The sequence below is a fragment of the Poecilia formosa genome, unplaced genomic scaffold (assembly GCF_000485575.1).
Source record: "Poecilia formosa unplaced genomic scaffold, Poecilia_formosa-5.1.2 Scaffold1060, whole genome shotgun sequence".
NCBI lineage: Eukaryota > Metazoa > Chordata > Actinopteri > Cyprinodontiformes > Poeciliidae > Poecilia > Poecilia formosa.
In genome coordinates this window covers 18,473-32,406 of record NW_006800999.1, presented here as the reverse complement: position 1 = coordinate 32,406, position 13,934 = coordinate 18,473, and the positions used below count along the sequence as shown (strand labels likewise).

Sequence of the window (13,934 nt, the reverse complement as noted above, 5' to 3'; positions counted from 1 at the left end):
ACCTCCGGTCTACGGGAAAATATCTCATAAATCCTCTGCTCCCCCCGCCAAACGACGCAAGGCTCGCCCTCATTCCACCCGAATGGATGTTTGTTTTCCCGGACCTTCATCTGCGTCAGTGCCGTGTCCTGCGCCTCTACAGCCAGCTCCCTCAAGCCATGGACCTTCCCTTCTCCCTCCCTCTCGGAACCAGGAGCGCCCTCCTCCGTCTTCGCTCGTCGCCTCCATGGACTCTCTGCAACATTCCATCTCATCGTTATCTGTCCTGCTACATCAGAACGCTTCCAGTGGCGTCGCATCAGCTTCGATGCCCCTCCTGCCCGTAGCCGGTCTCCCTCCGCCAGCGTTCACCTTTGCCAACGCCCATCCTCTACCCGCTTCTGGTAAGCCTACCCTCTTTTCTTTCACATGCTGTGCTGACTGTTTCTCCCGACCTCTTCCTCCCTTTAACAGGCGCCGCATATACGCCTCAGTACTCAAACATTTCCCCTCGTCTCCGCTCTAAGATTCTTCAAGGTCAATATGTTAATTTAGCCTCTATCTTCCTGCCATCCCCAGCTGTTGATCACAGCATCGCTTCTTTGGACCAATTTTCTGCCATCATTAAATCCTCTGATCCCGGCCTGGCAAAGGATCTGTCTATCGGTCAGTTCGTGGCAGTCTTTAGCGTATTCAGGGACGTCATTTGTTCTGTTTATCCTGACCGCAGGATTGAATTAGACTCCTACCTGGCTTTGATCGCTGATCTTCATTTGCAATATGGCCGGTCCCTTTTTTATCAATATCATAAAGCTTTTGCCACTAAAGCTGCTGCCGTTCTTTCTCGCTCCGGTCAGATTCTCAATTGGTCCATTTTAGATATGGAAATTCTTGTAATGCTCACTCAAGCCGCTTCTTGTCACCTATGCGGAGTACCGGGTCATCAGAGTGCTTTTTGCCCCTCCCTCCCTTTCAAGCCCGGTCCTCCCGTCTCCGTCCCTTCGCAACCGTTCCTGAAAGCTGTCCCGCTCGACCATCAAGGCAGACAGGTTCAAGTATTTAATAACATGCCTATCTGTAATAACTTTAATGAAAGCGTCTGCTCCTTTCCTAACTGTGCCTTTCTTCATGTATGTAGCTTCTGCAAAGACGCCCACCCCAAATCTGTCTGCCCCCGCCGCACCTTCCCCAGAAGCAACAGTCAACGTTTCAGGAATTAGTCTCTCGCTTTCTCTCTACCCCATTAACATTCCCGAATTGGCCTTCTTGTTAACCCACCACCCCGATCGCACATTCGTTAATTTTCTGATCACTGGCTTCTCTCAAGGTTTCCTTATAGGTCTACCCCAGCCCCCCGTTTCTTCTCTGGTCATCCCAAACTTGCAATCAGCACTGCACGATCCAAACGCTGTAGCTCAGTTATTGCAGAAAGAAGTTTCTAAGGGCTACGTCATCGGTCCTTGTGTTTCCCACCCCCCTTTCCTCTCTTTCATGTCAACCCTTTGGGAGTCGCAATCCGAAAATATTCAGGGAAGAAACGTCTAATTTTAGATCTTTCCGCACCTCATAGTGGTTCTCACCTCAGTATTAGTCTCATTCCAAAAGCCACCCTTTTCTCTGTGTTACACGACAGTAGACCACGCCATAGCTCTGATTAAAACGGCCGGTACTGGCGCGTGGCTGGCCAAAGCTGACATCACCAACGCTTTCAAAGTCATGCCTGTGCATCCCTCTCAGTGGCATCTTCTGGGCGCAAAATGGGACACTAGCTTCTATTTCTTCGTGCGTCTGACCTTCGGGTGTAGGAGTAGCCCCAGCATCTTCAATGCATTATCTGAAGCGCTCTGCTGGATCCTGTTGAACGTCATCAAACTTCCCTCCGTGCTTCATCTTCTCGATGATTTTCTGCTCATCGATCCACCCTCTCCCTCTTCGCACTCTCTATCTAAACTGAAGAGACTTTTTAGCCGCATCGGCGTTCCCCTCCCCGAGGAAAAAAACTGTCGGTCCGTCTACTCGGCTGCAATTTCTGGGCATCACCTTAGATTCCGTCAAAATGGTAGCCTCGTTGCCTGCTGATAAATTGTCTCGCATCCGCGACATCTCGCAAAGTTACCTTTCCTCCCCTGGCCATTTCCAAGCGCGAGCTTCTCTCCCTTCTCGGGCATCTTAACTTTGCCATGCACATAATTTCCCAAGGGCACTCCTTCGTTTCTAGGCTGCTCGACCTAGCTAATTCGGCCCCCGGTTTACAGGATCAGGTCATTTTAGATGACGGCTGCCGATCTGATCTTGTGTTCTGGTCCACTTTTCTCAACTCATGGAATGGCATCTCTTTTTCTATGACGACGTTATTCACTCATCAGATTCCATTCAGTTTTTTACCGATGCCGCCCCGTCCTTGGGGTTCAGGGGGTTCTTCCAGGGCAGCTGGTTTGCGGAGAAATGGCCCTCTTCGTTTCCTCAGTCAGTCGTCCGCGTTTTATGAAATTATCCCTGTTGCCGTAGCTTGCTGCCTCTGGGGGAAGCGGTGGAAACGCAGGCGCATTGTAGCCTTCTATGATAATCCCGCAGTCGTCGAAGCCATTAACAAAGGCCGATCCTCCTCTAAATCAATCATGCCGTTTTTGCGACGTATTACTTGGCAGTCCGTGATTAACAACTTCATGCTTTCTGCGCGTCATGTTCCGGGTCATTCTAACGCCATTGCTCATGCTCTGTCTCGCCTTCAATTTCAGATATTCCGTCGTCTCTGTCCTGCAGCCGACCTCTTCCCAACGCCAATTTCCCCAATTTCCCCCCTCAAGAACCTCCCACTGAATTAATCTCCCCATCTCTCCTACCTCTGCTCCAGTCAGCTAAACGTTACCTCTCAGCTGGCCTCGCCCCATCCATGTTCAAATCTTACACTTTTGCTTGGCACAAGTTCGCCAAATTCTGTTCTTTTCATAGGACCCCCCTTTTCCCTGTCCTAGTTAGCATGGTCGTTGCATTTATCACCCATTGTTTTGACAATCTTAATCTGTCACCATCGTATATTCGCAGTTTAGTTGCCGGAATTAACTTTTTCTCTCTGCTTCACCAGCCTTCCCCTACTCGTAGTTTGTTTTCGAACCCGATTATCAAGCTTCTTCTGAAGGGTATTCACAATACTCGCCCCACTACTCCCGATTTCAGGAAACCGATTACCTTTCCTATCCTTGTTGATATACTCAGTACCCTCAGTTGCAGTTCCTATTCCCCATATCTTAAGAGCCTCCTTTCAAGCACCTTTCTTCTAGCTTTTTACGGTCTCCTCCGTTTGGGGGAGTTCACGTCTCCTAACACCTTCAATTCTTCTCGAGGCCTGGCGGTTTCCGAACTTAGTTTCCACTCTGACTTCTACAGTTTATCTCTTAAGCACTCCAAAACTAAAGGCGCTTGTACCATCATTGTGGCCCGTAATAATGGTCCATTCTGCCCTTATCTAGCCATGTTCAAGTTTGCTCTCTTAAGGCATAAACTAAGGTTCGCTCCCTATCCTCTCTTTCTAACCCCAGAAGGGTGCATCATGTCTGCCTCCTGGTTTCTCAAACACCTGAGGCTTCTATTACCCGTATGTGGCCTCTTTCCATACCAGTTCTCGGGCCACCATTCAGGATAGGGGCAGCTACATCTGCAGCTGCACAAGGCATCCCAACATCATCTCTCCAGCAACTCGGCCGGTGGTCATCGTCAGCTTTCTCCTCTTATATCCGTCCAGACATCTCAACCGTTCTGTCAGCCCAGCGCTTCCTCAGTGCCTAGGTAAGCACTGCACTGCTTACCGCTGGTGGTGGTTGGTCTTTTCTCTCCTGAGTCACGCATTCTTTTCCCGCGATCTGCCCCAACGTTGTTTTGCCCTTGCAACCGGCCAATGTCCCGGCGTCGCTCAAGCCCCAGCAGCCGGCCCATGTCCCGGTGTCGCTCAGCCCCAGCAGCNGCGGTTTCCGAACTTAGTTTCCACTCTGACTTCTACAGTTTATCTCTTAAGCACTCCAAAACTAAAGGCGCTTGTACCATCATTGTGGCCTGTAATAATGGTCCGTTCTGCCCTTATCTAGCCATGTTCAAGTTTGCTCTCTTAAGGCATAAACTAAGGTTCGCTCCCGATCCTCTTTCTAACCCCGGAAGGGTGCATCATGTCCGCCTCCTGGTTTCTCAAACACCTGAGGCTTCTATTAGCCGTATGTGGCCTCTCCCTACCAATTCTCGGGCCACTCATTCAGGATAGGGGCAGCTACATCTGCAGCTGCACAAGGCATCCCAACGTCATCTCTCCAGCAACTTGGCCGGTGGTCGTCGTCAGCTTTCTCCTCTTATATCCGTCCAGACATCTCAACCGTTCTGTCAGCCCAGCGCTTCCTCAGTGCCTAGGTAAGCACTGCACATTTTGCTGGTGGTGGTTGGTCTTTTCTCTCCTGAGTCACGCATTCTTTTCCCGCGATCTGCCCCGGCGATGCTCAGCCCCTGCAGCCAGCCCATGTCCCGGCGTCGCTCAGCCCCTGCAGCCGGCCCATGTCCCGGCGTCGCACAGCCCCTGCAGCCGGCCCATGTCCTTGCCTGTCTCTCAGTCCCTGCAGCCGGCCCATGTCCTAGCCTGTCTCTCATTGTCAGTCCATGTCTCAGTTGTTTTCTTTTGCCCTCATACTCTTCAACGTGGTTCCCTTTCAGCAGGCACCTATCCTCCAGCCTTTCTCCAGTTGTTTTGTGTCCCTAATTGATCACATCTCCTGCCCGGCTCCGTGCCTTCAACTATCCTTCACTCTCTTGCCTGGTATTTCGGCCCTCTCTTAGCAGGCCTTCATTCTTCGAATGGGCATCAGGATCTCATGAAAACCCCCCTATCTATGAAATGTGAATCCTCCTACCAGCTTCTCACCCTCTAGTCTTCTGCACTCCATCGGTTGTCAAACCGTACTGTTCTACTCTCCCTGCATCCCCAAGTCTGCACTCAAGTTTTAGGTCTCACCTTTCTTCGGGCCTCGGCCCCGGCCTCAGCCCCTTTTTGGGGGAGAGCATCCCTAATCGGATATCGGGATGTTCATTGAGTTCACATCAAATCTCAGCTCAAATCAGCTGAGTGCCCCGAGTGCCAAAGAACTGTTCATTCCTGTCATTAAATCTTTTAATTGTTCCCCTTTTGTCCGTCTGAGTCTTTCCAGATTGAAATGGAGCTAAAGCGGAAGTTCAGGCTGGAAGACTCTGCCCCCTCTGTTCGTCCATCGACATCATGCTCATCTCCGACCTCAGCGCTGGACCTCACCCGGCGCGTTCAATCAGCAATCAGGCTCTGCATAAAAGGATCCACACCCAAGCCGTCAGCGCTTCCCAGCTGCGTTCAACCCACCACCTCCCCTTCTCCACCCACATCCTTTGGCTCTCTAGGATAGCACCCTTTCCTGACCACCACCACCACCAGTGTTGGGCCCCGGGGGAGAGCACCCCTAATCGGATATCGGGATCTTCATCGAGTTCACATCAAATCTCAGCTCAAATCAGCTACCGGGGCCTGAGTGCCAAAGAACTGTTCATTCCTGTCATTAAATCTTTTAATTGTTCCCCCTTTGTCCGTCTGAGTCTTTCCAGATTGAATTAGACTTAGCATTTCTTGTGCAAGAATGGCAGCTGTGAGCATGAGCCATCATTCTTTTACCTACTGCTGTGAGTGAACATTTCAATGTTGGACCTGTCTGATCAGTCTTTGACAAAATGTAAATAAACTAAATAGACGTGTGTATGTGTACAGAGATTGTACATACACACACCTTTTTTGCATATCGCTCTTTGAATGAAACTATTCTGCTTGGCTTTAAATATGAGGCATCTCTTAAGAGCGGAAAGGACTGTTGATGTAGCCTTAGAGACCGATTACTGTAAAGCCTTTCCCCATTTACTTAAAGATGTACCTTAAAGATTAACAGCTGCTATTAATTCTTGTTTACTGTGAATAAAAACACATTGAGATATTTTCCTTGGTTTTCACATACTGTATGAGTCCATAGTGCATTCTGCATAATAAACAGCACCAAGCACTTTAACTTTATTACTAAGTACGAAACCATAAATTGCAATGCATGCAAACATGTTTTGGAGAAAATTACACTAATAGTGAATATTAATGAGCTTGTGTATTTGAAGAGCATCACTCTGTTTGCATTAATGCAATGCCATACAGCAACAGAACACCTGGCCTTACCAAACTGACTAATAATGCTAATTTACCACTTAGAAAGGGTTTTGATTTCAGGGGTGAGCCAGAGAATCAAAACGTACACATGGATGCAAAGCTTGTTAATCTGTTATTTAATAACAGTTCCTTATATTAAAGAAATTAGTGGGTCACTTACTGTTGTGGCAGACCTGGTGAGAATACTTAGTGCAACAGGATTGCGAAACACAGTGCTTCTTGTACACACTGTTACCGTTTAAATATCAGATTTTCATGTTGTAAAAAACATTTTATATAGATTAATTCCAAACAGTTCTACCAGATCAATAGCTGCTGAGCATACCCCAAAATGCCATTATCCTTTCCCCTCATGTTTTATAGTAAATGCCGGTGTCATGTCCCCATTTTTTGTTACAGTTTTTGTCTGCATGTTTGGGTTTTTTCTGGTTTGTGCATTCATTTTGTGAGGGTGTCTACTGCCAGGTGGAAATGTGTTGCATCTTTAGGCTTCACCTGCTTTTGTAGTGGTGAGGTGGTTAGTGTTCACTGTGCAACAAGCATTCTCCATGGAATTACTTTCTCACTGTTTTAGTGGCTAATCAACCTGCCGGAGTCATGCCTGTGTAGTTGAATAGTCTAGAAAAGTAGGTTGAAGTGAAAATATCTGAATATTGTTTGAAAAAGCAAATAATCAATTGATAGAATGACTGAATAGGAAGTCATCTTGGAGTGAAAATCTTGGTTTTAGTTCCAGCTTCACTTACTACATGTCATTTTGGCCCTAGGCAAGGCATTTAATTCCAACTTATTCTGTATATTTTTGTGTGTATCTATTGTAAAATCAATTCTCTATATGTATGCGAGGGAATTTTGACATAACAGCTCTATGGCCACCAGTTAGAGACTTATCTAGATCTTATTTATGAAGCCTGCGCTATTGAGTTTGTTTTTGGAAGTTCAATTCATTGTGCCACATCTGACAGCTTAAGGCCTTTTAGGAATATTTTTAGAAGTCATGCACTTCTAAATTTCAAGGGAAAAAGCCTAAAATTATGAGAACAGCAACACAGATGTGGCATTATTTGAATTAGCACTGAATTAGTTGAGCTGAATGAAGAAAATACAGTTTATCCTGGAACTCTTGTTTTTCATTAGATTCTTACTGTTATGGCCACTCTTGCATTACAAAAGGTCCAGAAAACAAAAATGCCAGAGTAGTCCCTCAGGAGGAGGTTTTCTACTCACTCAAAAACAATAAAAAGCACTCGTGGCGACTTTTCCTGTTTCCAAAGGAGTTTCTTTTTCTTATAAAAATAACAAAAAATAATCTCAGAGTTGACTTCAAATAAAACATTAATTTGCGGTACAAAAACCTTTTCACTCCTCACTCCTTCACCAAACAATCAGATCAGCCCCAGCAATTGCTTCTGCCTGTTAATCACTGCAGGAGGCTGACTGACGAGGAGGAGGGTCTAAGCAAAACAAATAAATAAATAAATAAATACATAAATAAATATACAACAATAGATCTACCATTCACATGGCTTTAAATCTGTGAAAATTAATAATTAGCAAAAAATAAATTGATCTAATTCTTAATAGGCTTCAACACTTATTGTGTTATATTGTTCAAATTAGACAATCTTATTTTATTACTGAGAATGCCCATGCTCAAAAATGCCAATATTCGCTTTAATTTATGTTTTGCAGGCTCCATTGGAATCGCAACAGATTGCTTTGAATTATATGTGATATGTTTCAAAAATCTGTAGAAATTGAGTTTTTAGTTTTTTAAACTGCTCTAATTGAAGTTATAAATTATTACTAAAAAAATGTGTACAATGATTATTTGCTTCATTTGCTATAAAAACAGCCACCAAATGGCCAACTGGGAAGATTCTTGCACTTATTTGCTGGTAGAGTGTGCTCTTTCCTCCCAAACATCTCTGTAAGTCGTAAGTTTTCAGAAATATGTGTTGTAAACACAGATTCCAGCTTCCTATATGTAACATTACAACACGTGTGCTTTTCTTTTTTACCTGTTTGTTGATTTGTTTGAATAGTTTTAAAACTTTGAAAACCCATTAGACCTACTATTACATCTCTCTGAGAATGTAAAGCAGGAAAATATAACTTTTTAAGACATCCATACATTTTCAGCACCATTTTTGTCCAAGTTTCATCACAGGGCAAAAATATTCCAGCATTCCTGCACAAGGAAACACAGAATGTTTCCTTGTGATAGAACATTCTTTGTTTCATTTTCTAAATTGTGTTGCATTCTTTCAGATCATCACAGTATTTTTTTTTCTATTTCTGTTTAATAAAAGAACTTCCCAAAAATGGGGTTTACTTATTATTTTATGTTATTAAAAAATTGTAGGTTGTTGTCAAGAGTATAACTTTGTGGTGCAAATTGGTGGTGACTGTCCGGTGGGGACATGTCCATTTACATTGAGTAAAGATTGTTCGATTAGTGCAAACCTCTGACTAACAGTTACAAAAAGGCAATATAATCCTTGCAATCAAGAGAAAATGCAACAATAAACAGGAGTGTTATACATACAGCAATTTGGCTGAGTGATGAATTGAGGCAAATTTGCGACAATAGTCTATAATGGGCTAAATCTAACAACTAGTTAGATTGCTAGCTCTAGCTAAACTAGAATTAATAAAAACTAAACAAAACAACTTAACCTGGAATAACCATGCTTCATAGTTATGGATCCAGCTGCTCAACCTCACTTTGTTTCTCTTTTGATCCACAAATCAAAAGAGCAACAAAGCACAGATGTCAAGTGAAGAATTGCCAAACTGATCACAGTCACTGCCCCCCTCACCTCCTGTTAGCTGCTCTCAGCTCCAGCTTCTCCACAGTGGAAATGTTAACTTCTTCTGCACCATAGGCCAACTGCACAATCAGCTTTGTTGATCAGTCTGCTCAGCCTCATAGATAGATAGTTGAAGCAAAAGTAGGAACAGATTTATGAGTTACTGTGAGGAAACATTTTCTCACACTGCTTTGGTTTTTTTTCCCATATTCCAAAAACATGTGGGTTGCTAGGGTTAACTGGTCACTCTATCTCGTCTTAGCTGTAAGTGTGTGTGAGTAGTCTGTCCTGTTTTATGTCTGTGTTGGTACTGTGATACAGTGGTGAGCTGTCCACAGAGTATCTTGCCTTTCACTAGTCTTTACGAAGGCACCAGCTTGACCAGAAAAGGAACAACACATTCTCACTTCCAACTCATCAGAACGTGTTAAAAGGAATAACTGGATGAATTTGTCAAGAGAATCAAGACTGGAATGTAAAATGACTGATAAACTTAGTCTGCCATATTACACCCTGAAGACCTGTACTTCATCAACAGGAGTATTTGTGGGTGTATGTTTGTGAGGCATTGTCTCATTCTTACTGCACTCAGTAAGAATGATAAAGTTGAATACCTGACTATTTAAAAAACTTGATGATAGAATCTCTACCAGACATTAGTTCTGTTTCTCCGAAGGCCAACACACATTTTCTGTGTGTTTTTCTTATAACACGGTTTTAATGCTTCTTGCTTCACTGATAGGGAAAAAGCTTGTCTCAGCAGTCCACCAGCATCTTCTTATGACTAACATCAGATACTGAAGAAAAACTCATTCAGGCATCTTCACAGTACGGGTGTTTAATAAAAAGACATCACTGAGGTCTCAGTTTTACTGTGCTACATGGCGTAAAAGCTCATTTGTTGAGATAAAGCCGATTAGCATAGTATGATATCGCCGATTCCCACGCACACACACTGCAAGAATACAAGAAAAAAATACAGCAGTGAATCGTTGTGGTTGAATCAGTCAAATACAGTTACAGTGTAATGTGATAAGCTGTGTTTTAAATTATCAGCATCTCAATATCATTAGTTCATCCATGGAAACAGACTGAGCTTTTTATTCCCCACTGTATTCTTTTCAGAGTTGGTCTCTGATTGTAATTTCAGATAAACTGAATTCCCAGATGATTTCCACACAGTTGTGCATTGTTGAAATACAAATACACAGCAGTGCTTGTCAAAATTAATAATGTTTTTTTCACAACAGTGTAGTCCTCTGCAGAGTAACCTGACAATACTAAGCAATTTAAGAAAAATGAAAGAGAAGATTTAACATGAGCTACATATATACAATAAATTGTAAGTAACTCCTGATCAGAGGTAAATTTACCATGACCACTGTTGCCACCATTGGTCACTCTGGCTCATTAGTACTCAGGTTTGTGTAAATCTCCACCCCAACTAATGGGAAGTTGGCTTTCATTCATTGAGAATTGGGTTCATTACAAAGCATCAGCTCTTGAGCATGACCCATAACTATCTGCCACATTCATCTGGACAAAAAACTGTACATTTCCTAGAGCAGTGTTTACCAATCCTGGTCCTCAAGGCACACTGACCCACATGTTTTAGATGTTTCCTTACTTCAACAAAAGTGAGATAACTGAAATTCAGCAAAAGCCTTTTAATCAGCCATCAATGAAATAATGTGTGCTGAGATAGGACATGCAGGGCAGTGTGCATTGATGACCAGGGATGAAAAACACTGTTCTAGAGGACAGTTGTGGTCATTCAAAAACATTTTGAACTTAATATTAAGTACTCAAAGATAAACAGGTATTCTATAACCCCTCCCAAACTCACCTCAAAACCCTACATAGTATGTATACATATGATGCATATTCTACACCTATCAAGGATCATATTGTAACCACTCTGGTGTTTAGAGTTATGCCAAACTCTGATCATTCAAATCATAAATACCGAAATATTTCAGAATGCAACATTTTATAAGACAAAAATAATATAAACTACAAAATGAGATTTTCAAATAAACTACAGAAGTACATCCACTCACAATCTGATGACACCAGATGACCTCTGACCTCTGTCTGACCTCAACAACTTCTTCTGCACACAGCTCTTTCACAGCTCACATCCTTTCTTTGACTGCAGTAAAGAGCTCTGTGAATAGGCTCCATCAGCATCTAAAGGTCAGAAAAGCTTCAGAATATGATAATGTGTTGTCCTCCTAACCGAGAGCCTGCACTCACAAAGTGCTCTCTGTCTTCACTCAGATCTTTAACATATCTCTGAAGGTATCTAAGGATCTCTCTTGCTTCACACACTTCATTTTCATTCTGGTCCCCACAAAATCCACCACTGCAGAATTAAGTGACGACACCTGCCACCTTGACGTCTGTGATCATGAAATCATTTGAGAGACTGATGTAGCATATCTGTGTAAACAGTATACTATATTTCTAAATAACTGAAAATAGATCATGACCAACAAGGTCATCAATGGGCTAGTTCTCAGAAGTCAAGATACGACTCATAAAGGAGTAGACAGACTAGAAATTTGCAGATGTGAGTGCCTTGTATTCTCAGTGAATAATTATGTACAAATATACATTACAATAAGAAAGGGGGAAAAAAACAACATTCAAATGGCCATATTAAATAAAAAACAAACAAACAAAGAAAACAATTAAACAAATCAAAGAAAGATAAATTAGCTCTGTAATTCCGGCAACAAGCCACACCATTCAGTTTATAAACCCCTCGCTCCCCCCGAACTGGGGTGGTTCAACAGGGTCAAGTGAGTTGGTTAGAGCACTTGCTGCAGTTCCTAGGCTGACAAAAGTCAGATCAGAGTGGGAACAGTTTTGTTCATGGGCTGCAGGAAGTCTTCCACCAGCCTGGTTGGGGAACCAAATCTTTTGATACCACAGGTGAAATCCTTTTAGGCTCTTGGACCTGATTCTTCAGCTCGCCATTGAACCTGGCCAATTCCGCAGTTCATAAGGCATACAATCAGTTTTGTGTTTCTCTTATCCCTCAGCTCACAACAGGAGACTCCTGCAGCTCTGCTCTCCCAAACTCACTCTGCTCTTCCATGCTTCTCGCTCCAGCTAATATACCTACCTAATGGCCCGACGGTTGTACATGTGACTCAAACACTCAACAACTATTGGCTGCTTAGAAATTCTCGTGAGAATTGCAGTTATATATCAACTATTGCGAGATTTTGAAAGGCAAAGGGGATAAATAGTAGAGAACCAGAAAATGGAATTCAACACCTACACTCGGGTTGCACCCTCCCCCCTTAAATCCATGCAACGCCGATGCATGTTAAATTATCTCAATATTAGAACATAAAGGAGCATCAGAGACAGGTTCAGCAAAGGTTTCCCCGTAAGCAGTAGCTAAGCTATGCAAAAGAGCTTGCACTACCGAAATTAATGGATTGCCCAAAGAAGCATACTGCAAGTGCTTAATTGGTTTTGGTTGTCGAGTAGTTCGACAAATTGTCTGTTCAGCTTCTAACCCATTATGGGTTTCAGGAATAGCTATAGGTGATTCAGGGGAATGTGGTGATAACATGGTCGGCTTTGGTACTGGACCATGGGACTCCAACACTTCTTCAGATGGACTCAGCTCAGGAACTTGTTCGGGCTTACGTAAACATCCTGGGTCCATCTGATCTTCCAAAGGAACCTTCTCCAGGGCCGGAAGTGGATCCACGGTATCAGACAGTAGAGATGACTTGTCAACATCAGGTGAGGGAATCTGCCTCTCTGTTTCAGCTTCTGAAAACTTGCTCATGGACTGGGTAGGGATTGTTCCCTCAACACTGACCTTCACAGGTGACAAAACTGAGAACCGAGGCACACTCCACTCCTCATCTTCCTCATCCAGGCTCTCCTCTAGGTCCTCTATCGGTTCCTGGAGACTGCGGGTATGAGGTCTACGAGCAGGCGTAGAAATTGGCTGGTCAACTTCTTCAATCTGGGGGAGAAATCCACAAGGGAGAAGAAGGTCATGGTGCAGAGTTCGGGTCCCTCCAGAGGGATCTGCTTCTGGTCTTAAAATATACACAGGAAAGATCACCCATATGACCAACCACCACATAGATGTTCGTCTCCCACTTATCCTCCAGTTTATGCTTTCCTCTGAGCCTCACATTTCTGACCAATACTCGATCACCTTCTTCAAGACTTACTGGTTTCACTCTGATCAAAACCAATCTTGTTTTTTCTTGCCATCTCCTCTGCATTTTTGGAAGTTAGCTGAAAACTCTCTTTTAGCTGAGAATGCAGGTTCTGCACATATTGAGAATGTGATTGAGATGATGAATCTCTGACAGGTAAGTTGAAGACTATGTCAACAGGAAGTCTTGGACAGCGACCAAACATCAACTCGTATGGAGTAAAACCTGTAACCTCATTCTGGGTGCAATTATACGCATGAACAAGTGGTCTGACATACTCCTTCCACCCAGTTTTCTGCTCTGGCTCCAATGTACCCAACATGCTGAGCAAAGTTCTATTGAACCTTTCAACAGGGTTCCCACGAGGATGGTATGGTGTGGTATGCGACTTTTTAATGCCAGCAATTTTGCAGAGCTCTTTAATGAGGTGAGACTCGAAATCAGGCCCTTGGTCTGTGTGCAGGCGTTCAGGAAACCCATAATGCACAACAAAATTCTCCCACAGACATTTTGCAATGGACTTAGCTTTTTGATTGGCTGTTGGAAAAGCCATAGCATACTTAGTAAAATGGTCTGTGAGGACAAGAATGTTTTTCGTGTTGCTTTTATCAGGTTTGATTGATAGAAAATCCATGCACAGGAGCTCAAGTGGCTGGCTGGTCTTGATGCTCACCAATGGTGCGGCTCATTCTGGCAAAGCTTTCCGGCAAATGCAGCAATTGCACACAGGACGAAAAA

At 43.6% G+C, this 13,934-nt stretch overlaps 1 pseudogene; it reads left to right on the top strand.

The window, feature by feature from the left end:
• The first annotated feature begins 307 nt into the window (after positions 1-307).
• LOC103132448 (uncharacterized) lies at positions 308-4,609 on the top strand (annotated as a pseudogene).
• The last annotated feature ends 9,325 nt before the right edge of the window (positions 4,610-13,934 follow it).